Source organism: Lissotriton vulgaris, unplaced genomic scaffold (genome assembly GCF_964263255.1).
Source record: "Lissotriton vulgaris unplaced genomic scaffold, aLisVul1.2 SCAFFOLD_3061, whole genome shotgun sequence".
Lineage (NCBI taxonomy): Eukaryota > Metazoa > Chordata > Amphibia > Caudata > Salamandridae > Lissotriton > Lissotriton vulgaris.
The window spans coordinates 201,378-217,319 of NW_028248485.1; the positions used below are offsets into that span (position 1 = coordinate 201,378).

The 15,942-nt window shown below is 53.6% G+C and overlaps 1 protein-coding gene across 1 annotated transcript in view; it reads right to left on the reverse strand.

Moving 5' to 3' along the window:
- Window positions 1-15,942, reverse strand: part of CNOT6 (CCR4-NOT transcription complex subunit 6) — a gene marked incomplete at its 5' end in the record, with an annotated part of 237,081 nt that overhangs the window by 172,146 nt on the left and 48,993 nt on the right. The window lies entirely within an intron of this gene.

The window sequence follows — 15,942 nt, forward strand, 5'->3', positions numbered from 1 at the left end:
GGAAATTTGAAGTTAACTTGGTATGGGTGTGCAAGGTTATTTTTAAAGTGGATGTAAGTTTCCTTTATTTTGAAACCTTGGAGCTTTCCTAGTCTCCTTGCTGAGACCAATTGATTTCCCAGGAGAGGTATACGACATGTGCCTCATGCTTTGGCTTAAAAGGAGACTGCCTCAGTAGACTTAGAATCATGTTGAACTCTACAGCACTGGTGGAGGGGCACTGGGAAAAGGGCACTTGGGGTGGTACTTAACAGGAGGGAAGGTTCTAAAGTGTCCTTTGATGAACTACTTGATGAAGCTTTGGGAAAAAAACGACGTCCTTTGTCTAAATTTTGATATCACAGCCAGATGAGTGACGAATATTGGAGACCTTCTTGGGCCAAGTATAGCAGGTATGGCAGTTCTTGGTGTGGCAACATCTCAATGGGAAGAAGCCTTTACTCTTTCACCGTACACAGAAGAATTTTCACTTTCCTGTTAAAGACGTAATTGCAGCTCAAACTGCTTTGCCAGTATCGCCTAGTAATCTGCTAGGAAATTTGAAATTGGCCTAATTCTAAGTGGTGAGGAACAATGCTGTCTGGTTGATCTACCTCAAGTCATGATACATCTGGCAGTTTTATCTGGACAGGAGTCTGAGGTGAATCTTCAATAGAATCAGATGGTATCAGGAAAGTCTTGCAAGTCTGTAAACCTGAATTGTTATGTTTGCACTGGAACAATAAGCAGCAGAACATTGCTACACAATTGCCCACTTCAGGACTTGCGATCTGTAGGGTAAATGGCAGACTGCATGACAGGCTGCGTAAATGGTGCAGACAAAAGTGGAAAGACAACATGGCCCACACCCTGTGCGACATGACCCAAGACAGTGCATGAAACATATGTAAGTCAGCCCTACAGTAGGCCTTACAGCTCTATGGCAGCATGCATTATATTACGTGTGGACATATCTGCATGAGCAGCTATGCCCCTTTCCTGTCTAGTTCAATTGCTGAATAGTACAAGTGAACAGGGAAGCCATCTTAAGTATATGTCGTGGGCACTTGTCACAAAGAGGTCACCAGCTACATTATTGCTCTACTGAAACCTTCTGTGTTTGGTGTCAAACACCATGTCTTAACAAATCCACTACTGGCATCAGTATGGATTTACTAAAATATGCACCCAGAGGACACCTTCGAGGTGCCCCCTGAAAACCCACTAGCGTCTGTGTGCTGGTTGACTGGTGTAGTCTTGCCTGCTGCCACAGACCGGTTCCCTGCAGGTGAGAGCCTATGCCAGGAGGCCAGAAACAATGCCTGCGTCAGACGAAGGTGATCACACCTCCTCCAACAGGGTGGCTAGTGAGTTAGCATATCAGGGCCAGGACTTCAAGCCCATTGACTACTACCCTCCAAGCCCCAAAATTCAGTATTTAGGTGGTCAACTGTCTCCAAAAGAAGGACCAAGAAGAACTGGAAAAGTAAGGACTGTGGTCAAGAACCAGACTTGGTGCCAAACCCCGCCTGCCTGCTATCCTGCCAACTGCGAGAAGATGACATGTCCTGCAGTTGTGCAGTCTCCAAAACCATCAGAGAGCTTCCAGCACTTCGTTAATCAAGCCAGCATTTTCTTTGGATTAGAGGAGCTCTTCCCCTGCATCCTACCGGCAATGAACGCAAGCTCCGGTTCACCGAGCTGCTGACCACCAGACTTCCAACGCAGCAGCCTCCCAGGCGAACAAGTTACTTACCTTCGGTAACGATATATCTGTAAGAAACATTAGTTAGTGTTAGATTCCTTACCTTAGAATATCCCCAGGCGTCAGTCTGGATCCGGAAACTTTTGCGTAGCAGTACCCCTGCGCGTCGGTAGGCGTCGTCTGCAGGCGTCCCCTGCGGCTCCGCGTCCGTCGTCGGCGTCGTGCGCCGTGATGACGTCGCTGGAGTACATAGACGCCGCCTCCGCGCGCTGACGTCAGTTCTTTGCACACAGCTTTTCCGCGCCAGGAGACGCAGAGCCATGAGAGAACCAACACTGGTGCCATGTAAAAACTAGGGCCCTGAAAGGGATGACCTTAACCCTAGGTATCAGTTCGCAGAACGGGGAGGATGGGTGGGTTCGGTAAGGAATCTAACACTAACTAATGTTTCTTACAGATATATCGTTACCGAAGGTAAGTAACTTGTTCATCTGAAAGAAACACGTTAGTGTTAGATTCCTTACCTTAGAATACATACCCCAGCAATACCAACCCCGGTGGTGGGTCTGCGAACCAATACAAAACTACACCAGAAAGTCCTGGAGGACAGAACGGCCAAAGAAGCCATCCCTCCGGACTTGACTGTCCAGGCAGTAGTGCCTCGCAAAGGTGTGCAGCGAGGCCCACGTAGCCGCCTGGCAAATGTCCTGCAAGGGGACTCCCCGGCCCAGGGCAGTAGTAGCCGCCGTGGCCCGAGTGGAATGGGCCCTCAGCCCAACAGGAGGCTCCTTCCGAGCCAAAGAGTAGCACGCTTTGATGCAGAGGACGACCCATCGAGAGATGGTTCGTTTACAAACCGCCCGTCCCTTCTTCGCACCCACGTAGCCAACAAACAGTTGGTCATCCACCCGGAACTGGCGTGTGCGATCCATGTAAAATGAAAGCGCACGTTTTGGGTCCAGACGATGGAGCCGCTCTTCATCCTTTGAAGGATGCGGAGGCGGGAAGAAGGAAGGGAGGGTGATGGACTGCCCGATGTGAAAGGCCGAAACAACCTTGGGCAGGAAAGAAGGTCTAGTCCTCAGAACCACCTTGTCAGGATGAATGGACAGGAAAGGAGGTTGGACAGAAAGAGCCTGGAGCTCACTCACCCTCCTGGCAGAGGTGATGGCAACCAGGAAAGCCGTCTTTAAAGTCAGGAGACGGAGAGGGCAAGAATGAAGGGGCTCAAAGGGAGCACACATCAGGAAAGTTAGAACCAGGTTCAAATCCCACTGAGGCATCACAAACGGAACAGGTGGAAACATGTGAGTGATGCCTTTCAAGAATCGAGTTACAATCGGGGATTTGAACAAAGAAGGCTGATCAGGAAGCCTCAAAAAGGCTGAAAGGGCAGAAAGGTAACCCTTGATAGTGCCCAGAGCAGAGCCCTGCTGGGCAAGAGAAAGAAGAAACAGAAGAACCTCCGAAAGAGGGGCAGAAAGAGGATCCACAGCCTTTGCTGTGCACCATGCCACAAATCTGTTCCACCGACAGGCGTATACCGACTTAGTGGAGGGACGCCTGGCTGCCAGAATAACATCACAGACTTCAGGAGGCAAGTCAAATGGCCTCAACTGCCGCCGCTCAATCTCCAAGCATGGAGGTGGAGACTGGACAGGTTCGGGTGGAGGACCGTCCCCTGCTGCTGCGACAGAAGGTCCTCCTGAAGGGGCAGGCGGATCGGGGGACCGACTGACATGCTGAGTAGCTCGGGATACCAGTACCTTCGAGCCCAGTCCGGAGCCACAAGGATAACTTGGGCCCGGTCGCGCCTGATCTTCTTCAGCACTCTGGGCAGAAGTGGTATAGGCGGAAAGGCGTATAACAGACCGCAACTCCACTCGCGCCGAAAGGCGTCGCCGTGCGAGTGCCGTCTTGGAAACTCCAACGCGCAGAACTGATGACATTGCGCGTTCTCTTCTGTGGCGAATAGATCTAACCAAGGCTCTCCCCATTGCAGAAAGATGCCTTGCGCCACGTCCGAGTTCAGACGCCATTCGTGATCCATCGAGCACCGACGGCTGAGTTCGTCCGCCCTGGCGTTCAGAGAACCCGCCAGGTGTTGAACCGTCAGAGTCACGCCCTGACGTTCCAGCCATTGCCAGAGGCGCAGAGCCTCCTGGCAAAGGGTCCACGACCCCACTCCGCCCTGTTTGTTGCAGTACCACATGGCGGTGGTGTTGTCGGTGAACACCTGCACTACACTCCCGTTGACAAAGGGGAGGAATGCCTTCAGTGCCAGACGAATCGCCCGCAGCTCCAACAGATTGATATGGAGCCGGGACTCCGCCGGAGACCAGATGCCTCTGATCTCTGCCTCTCCCAAGTGGCCACCCCAGCCCTGGAGGGACGCGTCCGTCACGACAACGTGCTCCGGTTGGGGAAGGGAGAGGGACTTGCCCCTGACCCAATCGCGGTCCGTAAGCCACCACTGCAGTTGTCTCGCAGTGCCCTCCGAGATCAAGACGTGGTCGGACAAGTTGCCCCGATGCTGGGCCCACTGAAACTTCAGGTCCCACTGCAGAGCCCGCATCCGCCACCTGGCGTGATGCACCAGAAGGATGCAGGAAGCCATCAGTCCCAGCAGCCGCAGCGTCAACCTGACCGAGACTCGGGATAGCGGCTGAAAGATGGGAATCAAAGCCTGAATATCCCGAACCCGCCGTTCCGGAGGATAAACCCGAAACTGCGCCGAGTCCAGAACCGCTCCGATGAAAAGGAGCTTTTGAGAGGGACACAGGTGTGATTTCGGCACGTTGATGGAGAACCCCAGGTCGTGCAAGAGGTCTGCCGTCATCTGAAGGTGGTGGACGACTGTCTGGGGCGAGCCCGCCTTCAACAACCAGTCGTCTAGGTAGGGGAAGACTGAAACCCCCAACCTGCGCAGATGGGCTGCGACCACCGCCATCACCTTTGTGAACACCCGTGGGGCGCTGGTAAGGCCGAAGGGGAGCACGATAAACTGAAAGTGCTCCTGGCCTACCGTGAACCGCAGGTAACGCCGGTGGGCCGGCAGGACGGGGATGTGAAAATAGGCGTCCTGCAAGTCCAACGCTACCATCCAGTCTTGCGGGTCTAGAGCAGCCAAGACCTGAGCTAACGTCAACATCTTGAACTTCTCCTTCCGGAGGAAGCCGTTGACGTTCCTTAGATCCAAGATAGGACGTAGGCCCCCCTTGTCCTTCTTGGGCACCAGAAAGTAGTGGGAATAACAACCACGCCCTACTTCTGGCCCAGGAACGCGCTCGATGGCCCCCTTGGCCAAGAGGGCCGTAACTTCCCCCTGCAGAAGTGTCAAGTGGTCCCCCGACACACGGTGGTTCTGCGGTGGCATGGCTGGAGGAGAGGTCTCGAAGGGGAGGGAGTAGCCCCTTCGGACAATTTGCAGCACCCACCTGTCCGAAGTGATCGTGCGCCAGTGAGCGTGGTGATGGCGAACCCTGCCACCCACTGGCGTCACATGGGGCCGAAAGCACGGACTAGGAGGATTTTGGGGTAGATGCTGCGGGGGAAGGTGTGGTCTGACCCCGCCGTTGTCCCCGACCGCCACCACGGCGGTTTCCACGGCCGCCACCGCGTTGGAAGGATTGTTGCGGCGCGTGGCTGGCAGCACGTGTGGGGGCGCCCCTTCCTTGGCCACGAAAGGGACGAAACGAACCCGGTTGCTGACGCTGGGTCGAGAGACCCAAGGACTTGGCCGTGACCCTGGAGTCCTTGAAGCGTTCCAGCGCGTGGTCCGCTTTGTCACCGAACAGGTGACAGCCATCAAACGGCATGTCCATCAGTGTATTTTGGACATCAGCCGAAAAATTGGCGGATCTCAGCCAGGCGTGACGACGAATCGCCACCGTCGTAGACATAGCCCTGCCCAGCGAGTCGGTCGTATCAAGACCACACCGAATGGAATATTTCGCTGCATCCCGGCCCTCAGCTACAGCTTGACCGAGCTTTGCCCGCACCTCCATGGGGCATTCTGGCAGCAGCTCCGCGACCGTATCCCACACAGAGTGGGTGTAGCGGCCCAAGAGGCAGGCGGTGTTGCAAGACCGCAGGCCCAAACTAATGGACGAGAAGACCTTTTTGCCAAACTGGTCATACCTCTTGGATTCCCGGTCGGGCGGGGCCGACGGGAATGCGGACTGGGAGGTCGAGGCCTGGATCACCAGACTCTCAGGAGTGGGGTGGGTAGACAGGTACTTGGGGTCGTCCGGACAAGGACGGTGGCGCCTGGCCACGTTCCGATCAACAGGCGCACCTGAAGCGGGCCTGGACCACGTGCCCAACAGAACGTCAGACAAGGCTTCATTAAACGGCAGCAGAGGCTCCAAAGGGCATGACTGCGGTTTGAAGACCTCGGTGAGGATGTTAGGCCTCACGGCCGCGACGGGGAGCTCAAGGTTTAAGGCCTTGGCAGCCCTCATCAGCACCACAGAATAGGCAGCTCCCTCCACCGATGCCACGGTTGGAGGAGAGATCAAACCAGGGTTAGGGGAGTCGTCCAAACCACTGGCATCCCCCAAGTCACCTGTCCAGTCCGGGTCATACTGGCACTCGCGAGCCAGAGGGTCCTCGGACCCCTCCCAACCTTCACCGTACTCCTCATCCTCTCCGTATTCGGAGTCAATGATGAAGACCGGCTCCTCGGGGTTCATGGGCCCCATCGGCGCCGGGACCGGCGTCGATCGACGCCCGTCCGGCGCCGCGTCCGGCGTCGGAGAAGGTAAGGGGACGGCGCCGCCCGGAGCCGGCGCCGGAACCCCACCGCCGGCCGGAACCGGCAGCGGAGAACCGGCGCCGCGCGGGGGCGGCGTCGGGGGTAACCCCGATGGCAACGGCGCCGGGGAGGCCGGAAGACCAGCCGGCGCCGATCCCGAAGGCCCCTGCGGCGCCGGGGTCGGAGCCGTCGGCGGCGCCGAGGCAGGGACACCCGAACCGCCAGGGCCCCCAGACGGTAGCACTGGGCCCGAAGGCGCCGTAGGCCCCGTCGGAGAAGCGAGCGCCCTCATGGCCATGAGGAACGCCTCGATCTCCTCAGGCGTCGCGCCATGCCCAGGGACCGGAGGGTATGAGGCAGGCCGCGCCGGCGACTCTCGCGGAGCCGCGGGGATGGGGTCACCCGAGCCCCCGGCCGCATCGCGCGAGCGTCGGGGGGAGTCGGGGGTACGATGACGACGCCCCGACTTCTTGTGTTTCTTACCTGACGAGGATGACGAGTGGCGTCGACTTCCGGAGCGCCCGGCGCGGCTCCGCGACCGCTCCCTCGAACGCTCTCTCGACCTCCGGCCGGACCGGGACCGCTCCCGGTCCCGACGTGGGGCCGACACCCGGAGCTCCAGCAGCTTGCGGGACCGCTCCCGTCTAGCCTTGTTGGTAAGGGCCCGGCAGTCGACGCAGGATTCCACGTCGTGGTCGGGGCCCAGACACCGGAGGCAGAGGCGGTGATGGTCTGTGACCGACATCGTGCGCTCACAGCCATCGCAATTCTTAAATCCTGGCATCCTATCAGGCACAATAGTAGAAAAAGACAATCGAAAAAACTTGGTCAAAGACCGGAGTACTGCTCTTCAGATCTGCGTCCACTGGCGCGGAAAAAAGAAGAACTGACGTCAGCGCGCGGAGGCGGCGTCTATGTACTCCAGCGACGTCATCACGGCGCACGACGCCGACGACGGACGCGGAGCCGCAGGGGACGCCTGCAGACGACGCCTACCGACGCGCAGGGGTACTGCTACGCAAAAGTTTCCGGATCCAGACTGACGCCTGGGGATATTCTAAGGTAAGGAATCTAACACTAACGTGTTTCTTTCAGATGTAGGTGTTCCATGCTCCAAGAGGACAGCCCAGTCTCCCCAGTGAGATAGGAGATGCTAGATCCTCCATGAGCCCTCCAGCCCCAAAACTCAGGGTACAGGACCCTTTGCAGCAGCCATGACTTGGTGGTGGTCCAATCCAGACTCCGACCCAACAGAGACCGACCAGCTGACGACAGACGTAGCCACCACAGAAGCCACCATAAAGAGGGACCTAGCTGTGCTGCTGTGTCCCCATCTCCAGGTGGTCACCTGAAGCAAGGGTCTCTGCCCACCACGAGCCGGCACCTCAAAGCACCTATGCACCTGAGCCCCACAGCCTGAGTCCAAGCCACTATGATGTCTCTAGCACCCAGAGACCCCCAAAACCTGAACTCACCCTTGAGTTCTGCCTGATGGCCCCCCGACCTTCCTGACTGCAGCCAGTTTCTGCCGGGTCATTGACACAGAGTGCCTCTGACCGGCGCAACCCGCGAGACCAAAGACCACTGCACACAAGCTCTACAGCCAGAGTCGAGATCAACCAACTCTGCATCCCAGCTGCAGAGTCCTTAAAGACCCGAGCCCCACCTCCCCCCACTCCTTTGGGCTCTAACAGATTGCTGCCGCCCGCAGTTTCCCCCACCAATCTCCGCTTGCAGCTTCTTTATGCAGGTACTGTTTTCTATGGACTTCAACAGGTCACCTGACAGCAAAAATCACCTCTGCACCCAGACACCTCAGAGCTGACCGAGGTGACCTGTTGGTGCCATTTTGGACCTTGGTCACTACTTACCTTAAGTCCTGAGAACAGTCCTGTAAGCCGTTGACAAGTGACCGTATGCAGTATATGCTTTTCTTCACAGGATTACTTTATCAGGTTATTCTGCTGATACGTGCATTTTCGATTTCTTGTAAAATCACTGTCTCAAAAAGTACTTAACCAAGATTGCAGTTCTTAGTGTTGGCAATGTGAAAATGTTTTTTTTTTTTTTTTTAAACAGGCTCGAGTTGTTTCACCTTAAGTGCGTCTTTCATTCATGGATTCTGTGCGTGTTTAACTAATTCATTAACACTACCCTCTGATAAGCCTAAACTGCTTGCACACACCATCACAAACGAGAGCATTTTGGATTATTAATTTAAATCATGTAAACCAATGAGGGTTGACTAGACTTTCTAAATAGTGTACCTCTTTTCGGTCTACTATTTACAAAGCCAGCTTCCTACACTATGTGATTGCACATGAGCCAGGAATGCTTCTTTTGGGATGTCAGTGATTAACGTCTGGGATGGTTCTACTTTAGACCGTTTGAGTATCTCAATGAAAGGGAAAGGCTGATGAGATCTGAAGCGCCTGGTGGATGACTGAGGTTGGCATTATTATATGTTGAGTATATACTCGTTATTCCTAAATAATAAAGTAACTTTGGATATAAGCAATGTCTGGACAACCTATCATCTCATCGACTGTTCCTCTTCCAAGTTTCCCTCTTCACACATTAAGGGGAAAAAAGCACCTTACCAGTGTGGTCTCCTCTGGTGGCCCAACAAAAGTCTAACTTATGCTGAGAAGGGACTAGGGGATATCTACATGTGAATCCGCAGCTGGAGGGAAGAGATTTCTTCAGTAAGGAGTAATTCACTTATGGAGTGCTGCAAAAGTAAGATTATGGTTGCAGTGTTGAGAAAGTGCCTCTTTTGACATGGTTAGCCCCCACTTTTTGCCCAGTATTTGATGCAGCTTCGATTATAGTGCACAGGGTACTTGCCAACTAGGTCCCCTGTGACAGTGCTTCTTCCCTAAAAGGGTTTAACAATTGGCCATTCAGGTAAGTTCCTAGAAAATGGTACTGGGTACCTAGGGCATTGGGACTGAAGAGGGTCCTCTAGGGACCCTTCACCTAGGCCATTCAGACTACCACTGGAGCGTTAATGGCACGGACAAAGTGACAAAGTCCACATGGCACACTGCCAGTGTGCCATGCCAACTAGTACTGCCTAAAGTACAGGTAAGTCACCCCACTAGCAGGCCTTCCAGCCCGAAGGCAGGAGGCACCATGCTACAGGTGTGGGCATATTTTCATGAGCAGATATGCCCCTACAATATCTGAGAATGCCCTTAACTATTGTCAGTACCAGGGAAGCCATAGAGAGTACATGGACTGGAAACTCACCAACTCAAGTTCCCCAGCACGATGATGGCTTCTCTGAACCCAGGAATGTTTGGTAAACAACTACTCATCTCAAACCCACACTGATACCAGTGCAATATTTATTGAACCATGTACTCAGAGGGCAACTCGGATGTGCCCCCTGAAAACCTACCAACACTGGTGTGGTCACAGACTGGCTGGAGGTAGCCTGCCACCACCAGATATCTGTAGGGACACCTGAGACGGGAAACTCTACTCTCTGGGAACAGAAACAATGCACAGCCTGGGAACCTCATCCTCCAGGATGGGCACAGAGCTAATGCGAGAGAGAGAAGCTTAAAAAGGCCTGCCGCCTTTGTAATGCAACCCCCAGCCTCTGAAACTAGCAGCAGAAGGCAACAGCCACCTGTTTACACCCCCCGCCATGGGCAGGAAAACTGGCGAGAAAAACTAAGAAGAATAGGTGGTAAGCCTATCTTTGCCAACTTCGCCCCTAAGGAGGGGGAGGAGAGATTAAGCATAGCATTCAGTCCCCCTTCATCTCGAAGATGAGGGTACTCCACCAATCAGGGCTAGGTCTATGTCCCCTCCCACAAGAGGGTGGTACAATAGCGGGTGTAGTCACTTCAGATAAAGTGCCCATTGGCCCTGCCTACTACTCCCCTAAAACGCCCCTAAAGGAGACTCCCCCCAGACCTAGAATCTAGGTCTTTGACCACCTAAGATGAACAAAGAAATCCCTGCAGGGAATACTGAAGACGACGACTGCCTTGACCCCAGCCCTACTGACCTGTCTCCAGCTTTGATATTGCGGAGACCTGTGTTGCATTCATAAACCTCTAAAAACCCTCGGAGGACTGCTGCCTTAGAAAAAGACACCAATATCCCCTGGACAGCGGACCAGTCCTGAAGAAACCAACTACAAGGACTCTGGATCCAGGCATCATCAGAGTCACCTGCCCACTCTGCGACCAGCTGATCAAAAGTGCTTTCCCCCGTGAGCCCTTTTGGGGGAAACTGGACGCGAAGACGAGGCATTTTGTATTTGCGGCATCTGCGAACAAGTCTATGTCTGGTACACCCCATAGATGAAAGACCTCCTGCGCAACTTCTTCGTTGAGCACCCAATCATGCGCTTCTACGAAGTCTCTGCTTAGGCAGTCCGCTTGGACATTTTGTATTACTGGTAGATGAACTGCCACAATGGATCGACCTCTTGCCAGGAGCCAGTGCCAGATGTCTTGCGCTTCCAGGGATAGTACTCTTGACCTGGTGCCTCCCTGCTTGTTCAGATAGAACATGGTTGTCGTGTTGTCCGTCTGAACTTGGATGTAGTTGGTGTGCAGAGACGGGTAAAGAGATTTGAGCGCCAGATGTACGGCTCGAAGCAGTTGATGTGGTAGCCTTGCTCTACTTCGGACCAGAGGCCTTGAACCTGAAGCCACCCCAGCCTTGAAGAGAGGCATCCGTGATCACGGACTGCGATGGAGGAGGGTGATGGAATGGAACTCCCCGGAGAAGGTTGGAGCGTTTCATCCACCATTTGATCGAGTCTTTGGCACCTGTGGAAGAGAGACACGGTCCTCCCAGGGACCGGACCTCAGACCATTGGTTCTCGAGAGCCTGCTGCAGAGGCCTCATGTGAAGGGGTGCATTGGGCACGATGTAGATGCACAAGGCCATCAATCCCAGGAGAAAGGACACTTGTCTGGCTGTGGGACTGTGATTGTCCAGTAGAAGATGACACTTCAGAAGCATGGATGACCATTTCTCCTCCAAAGGACACACGCTTGCTTGAACGGAGTCCAGGGAAGCGCCCAGGTAATTAATCCATTGGGAAGGATTGAGTACTGATTTCTTGAAGTTGACCTGCAACCCCAATGAGTTCATCATGTTGAGACAGAACTAAAGATGGTCTTGAAGCAGAGCCGGAGTGGAGCTTTTCAGCAGCCAATCGTCTAGATAAGGATAGACAAAGATCTTCTGCCTGCAGAGAAAAGCAGCCACCACCGCCATGCACTTTGAGAATGTCCATGGCGCGGATTTGAGGCCAAACTGAAGCACTCCATACTGGTAGAGCTGGCGCCTGATCTGAAACCTGAGAAACTTTCGGTGCCTCACTGAGACAGGTATGTGAAAGTAAGCATCATGCATGTCGATTGCACACATCCAGTGCCCCTGATGGGGAAAGATCTGATGCAGGGCTAGCATGCAGATTTTTCTTTCCGGATGAATCTGTTTAGTAGTCGTAGGTCTAGAATGGGCCTGTATTCTTTGACTGCCCCTCTTTTTTAAACAAGAAAGTAGCGAGAGTAGACTCCTTGATTACTCTGCATGGAAGGAACTCCTCTATAGCCTTTTTCTTGAGGCTGTGGAAACGGGGAAGTAGCTTTACTTGAGGAAAAGCCTGCGGAGGAGGGGACTTGAACCTCAGCAAGTAACCATGCTGCACAATATTCAGCACCCATCTGTCCTTTGTTATGGATCTCCACTCTTCCAGATGATGACACACTCCCTCCCACCGGAGTGGCGAACAGTTGCGGAGGCTGTTTGAAGGCAGACTGCTGCTTGTTATTGTTGCCTCTGCCAGGACATCTCTGCTGAATGCAAATGCTACTTACCAGTATGCATCTGTTCTTGGCATGTAGGGCTGCTGACATTCATATCTGTGCATAGATCGCCGCCTAGTGTTGGGTCCGGATGATTGCACATTGTTGTCCTGGAAGAGTCTTCGAAGTATCACGAGATAGGTGGCTCCTCCCCTGGACTACAGTGCGCATGGGCATCGCCTCCATCCCCAGATTGTTTTTAGCCATTGGCAGAGATGGAGTGAAGTATGTGAGTGATGACCATGCTATGAGCATATAAATACTGCAGCTGCTACAGGCGCCGGGGAGGAGGGTGGGCGATATGAATGTCAGCAGCCCTACATGCCAAGAACAGATGCATACTGGTAAGTAGCATTTGCAGTTCGAGGCATGTGGGCTGCTGAATTCATATCTGTGCATAGAATATATAGCAGTCCCTCCATTAGCGGCGGCCGCCCGTGCCAGCTGCAGCAGTCTGAAAAAATGTTTTGAGAACAGCCTGACCAACAGCTGCCTGCTGTTTGGAGTGCACGTCTACACAGTAATGTGCAGTGAAAGTATGTGTGGTAGACCATGTGGCTGCTCTACAAATATCTTCTAAGGGAATGTTACCTAGGAAACCCATAGAGGCCCCCAACTTCCTGGTGGAGTGGGCTCTTGGTGGGATAGTGAGAGTGCGTTTAGCTTTAGCGTAACAGATTTGAATGCATTTCACGATCCACCTAGCGATCCCAGCTTTGGAGATAGAGTTTCCCTTGTGGTGTGTGGCAAAAGCAACGAAAAGCTGCTTGGTTTTGCGAAAATCTTTTGTCCTGTCCACGTAGTACATCAAGGCTCTTTTAACGTCAAGGGTGTGGAGCATCCGCTCCGCCAGAGTCTCTGGGTTTTGGAAAAACACCGGCAACTCAATTGTCTGGTTCATATGGAATTGAGATACAACCTTGGGTAAGAATTTAGGGTTAGTGCGGAGCACAACCCTGTTAGCATGTACTTGGAAGAAAGGTTCTTGGATGGTGAGCGCCTGCAACTCGCTAACCCTCCGTAGCGATGTAATTGCTACTAAGAAAGCAACCTTCCAAGTCAGAAACTGAAGCTCACAAGAGTGCAGTGGCTCGAAGGGAGGACCCATCAGTCTTGTAAGAACCACATTGAGGTTCCATTCTGGAGCTGGTGGGGTCCTTGGTGGAATGACTCTCTTGAGTCCTTCCAGAAAAGCCTTGATAGCAGGGACCTTAAAAAGTGACAGGTGTTGCCTATTCTGGAGGTATGCTGCCATAGCAGACAGGTGAATGCGGATGGAAGAGTACGCCAAATTGCATTGATACAGGTGGAACAGGTAACAAATGATGTTTTGAATGGAAGCATCTAGCGGGTCAATATCGTGGTTAACACAGTAAATGACAAACCTCTTCCATTTAGCCGCATAACAAGCTCTAGTAGTGGGCTTCCTTGCCTCCCGAATGATGTTCATGCAATCGGGAGGAAGATTGAGGTAGCCAAACTCTAGGACTTCAGGAGCCAGATCGCCAGGTTGAGCTGTTGCGGATCTGGGTGCTGAATGTCGCCATGGCTCTGCGTCAGAAGGCTGGGAGTGAGATGAAGCCTTTGATGCGGTACCACGGAGAGTTCCAGAAACGTGGTGTACCACGGTTGGCGAGCCCACGTTGGAGCAACCAGGATGAGAGTCATCGAGTGCTGCCTGAGCTTGCATGCCACCAGCGGTATCAGAGGTGCTGGGGGAAAAGCGTACGCAAATCTGCCTGACCAGTTCATCCACATCGCATTGCCCTGTGATTGCGGGTGTGGGAACCTGGCGGCGAAGCTTTGGCATTTTGCGTTCTCCTTTGTGGCGAACAGGTCTATCGCTGGATGACCCCACCTTTGGAAGTACGGTTGGAGTACTGATGGATGTATCTCCCACTCGTGCATTTGATGGCTGTGCCTGCTGAGCAGGTCCGCCATCTGGTTGTCCTTGCCCGGGAGATGCTCTGCCATTAGGAAGATGTTCCTCTGAATGGCCCACTTCCACATGCTCTGAGCCAGATGAGACCGCTGCGGAGAGTGTGTGCCTCCCTGCTTCTGAATGTAGTACATGGCTGTCCTGTTGTCCGTCCGGATCAACACGACTTTGTTGCACAGATGTACTTTGAACGCCTTCAAGGCCATGAAGATTGCCATCAGTTCCAACACATTGATGTGCATCTTCCTTTGCTGTAGTGTCCATAGTCCCTGCACCGTGTAGTGGAGTACATGCGCTCCCCATCCCTGGAGAGAAGCGTCCGTCGTCAGGATAATCTGTGGCACAGGCTCTTGGAATGGTCGGCCCTTGCAAAGGTTTTGTGGATTCCACCAATGCAGAGAGTTGTATGCCCGACCGCTCACCAACACTAGGTCTGTCAGTTGCCCATGAGCCTGAGTCCACTGACGTGCTAGGCACTCCTGAAGCGGACGAATATGTAGTCTCGCGTGCGGGACAATGGAGATGCAGGAGGCCATCATGCCTATCAACTGCATGAACACTTTCGCTGGAAGCGAGTGTTGGGGTCTGAGTCGTTGGATCAGCGTTTGGATACTGGCGATTCTCACTGAATTTGGCTGCGCAGTGGCTGCCAGAGTGTTTATTGTCGCGCCCAGATACTGTCGTACATGGGCGGGCTGGAGATGGGATTTCGGGTAGTTCAGAGAGAATCCCAGATCGTGCAGGAGATGAATGGTGCGGGACACGTGGTCGGCGCACTGCTGCTCTGTTTTTGCCTGAATGAGCCAGTCGTCCAGGTAAGGGTAGACGTGGACGTTCTGGCGTCGTAGATGCGCCGCCACAGTCGGCAGGCACTTCGTAAAGACCCTTGGCGCTGTGGTGACCCCGAACGGCAGAACCCTGAACTGGTAGTGCTGGTCTTGAATTGTGAATCTGAGATACTTCCTGTGGGAAGGATGCAAGGGGATATGAAAGTATGCATCTTTTAGATCCAACGTAGCCAGGAAGTCCCCCCGTTGAAGCAGAGGGAGTACCTGCTGCAACGTGAGCATATGGAAATGCTCCGAGAGAATGTACCAGTTGAGGGGCCTGAGGTCCAGGATGGGCCGTAGGGATCCGTCCTTTTTGGGGATTAGAAAGTACAGAGAGTAAACCCCTGTACCCCTTTCCTGCAGTGGGACGAGCTCTATTGCCCCTTTTTGCAGCATGACCTGAACTTCCTGCTGCAACAAGTGCAAGTGCTCGCCGGACATAGGACGGCTTCTTGGAGGTATGTTTGGTGGAGTGGAAGTAAGTTCCAGACAGTAACCGTACTGGATAAGAGACTTGACCCACCTGTCCGTGGTGATGGATTTCCACGTGGGCAGGAACTGCTGGAGTCTCCCCCCGACCGGTGTTGTGTGGTCGGGGGGCAGTGACAAGACGTCACTGCTTGTTGGCGGTGGTGGACCTGGAGCTGTTGTTTCCACGTCCCCTGCCTTTGATGTTGTTGCCTCTGTAGCCACCTCTACCCTTGTTGGTGTATGAGGCTTGGGTATTACTTTTATAATACTGTGTGGACTGCGATGCCTGACCCCTTGAGGTGCCTCTGGTATTGGAGCGGCGAAAGGAACCACCCCGAAACTGCTGAGACTGGAGGGCCCCCATAGACTTAGCAGTGTGTCTTTCTTCATTTTTTCCAGTGTCGCATCCACCTCAGGGCCGA